At 46.8% G+C, this 2,560-nt stretch overlaps 1 non-coding gene across 1 annotated transcript; it reads right to left on the bottom strand.

Moving 5' to 3' along the window:
• Positions 1-2,441: 2,441 nt before the first annotated feature.
• TRNAT-CGU lies at positions 2,442-2,513 on the bottom strand. Its single transcript has one exon. It is a non-coding gene; the product is annotated as a tRNA-Thr (tRNA).
• Positions 2,514-2,560: the final 47 nt, after the last annotated feature.

Raw genomic sequence — 2,560 nt, 5'->3', positions numbered from 1 at the left:
AATGTATACAAACTTTTTAAGTAAACCAGTATAAAATAAAAATTTTATTTTAAAAAAATGTATGCTCTCATTCTAGACTAGAAGCCTTGTTTCAGGATATAAGTCCTAGGGAAGCTCTGTCTGGCTAGAGGGAAGTCCTTGTTCTCTTCCGCCACCATATAGGTCTTCCCCAAGGTCAAGGAGCTTCCTGATGCATGATCATGGGGCCAAAAAAGACACACTTCACTTCTGGCAATTATTCCTAGGTGGTACAAAAGGTGTCATCAGAAGAAGGATCAATGCCTTTGGGTTCTGGGGCCAGAGAAGAGTATTGAACAAAATGTGGGCGGCCAGGAGAACAAACAGATCCAACCTAGAGAGGGTGAAATCACGCTACTCCTTGGAGGCAAGGATTCTGAAGCTCCATCTCACATAGTTTGGGCATGTGGCCAGGAGGGACCAGAACTTGGAGAAGGACATCATGCTCGGAAGGGTGGAGGGACAGTGCGGGAGAATACCCAGGATGAGATGGATTGACTCAGTGACTGGAGAAATGGGACTTAGGTCTGTTGGAGATGGTGAGATTGGCTCAGGATAGGGTTCAGCGCTAATGTGCAGACAACTTGATGGCACACAACAACAGCAAAGAGTGTCCACTCTCCCTTGACTCTGGCTACTTTTTATCTCCTCCTTTATGTCTAGTGAATTTATTTTCCACGGCTTCATCTCACAGAAGAAGAATGGATCGTCTTGGGCTGAAATGTGGGAGAAGAGTACTGAATATCCCATAAACTGCCAAGAGACCATATAGATCTTAGAAAAAGTGCAGGCAGAGTGCTCTTCAGAAGCAAGGAGAATGTAATTTCATCTCACACACTTTGGGTATGTTGTGAGGAAGGGCCAGTCCTTGGAAAGGGCATGATGCTTGGAAAGGTGGAGGAGGTGAAGACCCTTAACAAGAGAGACTGAAACACGGTAATGGGAGGCGCAAACATGTCAGAGAGGATGAAGATGACTCAGGATACAGCCCATGTGTGTAGGGTCACTATGAGTCACTTAACAACTGGCCACACTAGGAGAAGCCTCTTTTTGTATCTGACTAGTGTTGAAATGGAATTAGGGAGTGTGGCACATTTCACCCTTAATCCTCCTCCAACGATTTGTTTTATCACGATCATTAATTACATGTATTGAGCAGTAAGGGAAGGGGGACACAATTTAACCCATGACAGTCAGGAACGCTGTTGCTCCAACAAGCCCTTCCCCCATCTGCCACCCCCCACGCCAAGTCAGGAAAGCCCATCCTGGCTTCTTCACAGGGGTACCCCAAGAGTCTGGCCCCTCCAAATGCAAGGCTGGAGTTCCACTCATGTTTCCTCTTCAGGCAAAGTCAGCCTGGTTTTGTTTGTTTGTTTTCCAGGCTATATATTTTTCTAAAAAAAATATTTTTAAATTTTTAAAATTTTATTTATTTTAATGAAAGTTTACAGAGACTTAGGGTTTTCCAGTCATTCACTGTTGCACTTTTCTTCCTGCCCACCCCCTTCCCCCCAATTCACTCTTCTTCAAAAGAACAGCCCGGTTTTTAAAAGGCACAGCAGGCTGCTCCTGGAGCAGGGGGTCATTGAATGAATAAGTAGCTTTAAATGCCCTGGAACCACACTGTGACGCAGCTCTTTGGGACGCAAAGACAATCTGTACCGTCTGACAGCAGCTCCATTTAACTGAGAGAACTACCCATTTCACAGAACGTGAAGTGGAGGCTTACAGAGAGGTTTCGATTTTCATGCCAGAACTGCTCCACATTTGGGCTGGATTTCTCTCTGGAATGCAATGCCTACGGACGGATTTCCTTTCAAGAAAAACAGGCCAGGCATCAGTCTACTCTGAATGTGGACGTGGTGTCCGGAAAAGTCAGTTCGTTTTATTAAAGTAGGTAACATAGGGTTTTAAAAAGGGGGAAAAAAAAAATCAGAGAAAAGTAAAGGGACCGAAACCAGATGCTATGAGCTTGTAGTTGGAGGAGCGGGGGACCTTTGCAGAGGTTACCATTTTACCAGTCTCGGCTTAAAATGGCTTAAAAGGCAGCGGATCTGAGTTCACCCCACTCAACTACCCCAGCTCCCAGGGAGGCTGAGACTCATCTGCAGCCCTTGCATTCAAACCGCTGACCTCGCGTTTAACCACTCCACCACCAAGGGCCCCCTAACTTCATATTCGGATGTTTCGAACCTTCGATTCAACTCACCCGGCGCCCCATGGTTTCCAGGCCGAACTGAAAAGCCTGGAATTTTCCCCGCTGAGAAGGAAGGGCAATTTTGAAACAAAACAATTGATGTCGCTCTGCAGTCGAGAGAAAAACACCTTCCTTCGGTGTCCCAGAAAGGTAAGGACGGAATGCGCCTCGCCCAGTAAGTAGTTTCACCCCTAAAAAGTCTCCAAGTAAAGGAGATGGAAACCCCAGGCACGGACGGGGTTCGAACCCGTGATCTTCGGTTTACGAGACCGACGCCTTACCACTTGGCCACCGCGCCTGCGTTAGAATGGCGGCCCCAGAAACCTCTATCCTGGCGTTCCTCCC

The sequence above is a fragment of the Elephantulus edwardii genome, unplaced genomic scaffold (assembly GCF_000299155.1).
Source record: "Elephantulus edwardii isolate Elephantulus edwardi_28Jun2011 unplaced genomic scaffold, EleEdw1.0 scaffold00145, whole genome shotgun sequence".
Classification (NCBI taxonomy): domain Eukaryota; kingdom Metazoa; phylum Chordata; class Mammalia; order Macroscelidea; family Macroscelididae; genus Elephantulus; species Elephantulus edwardii.
This window is presented reverse-complemented; position numbering and strand designations above follow the sequence as displayed.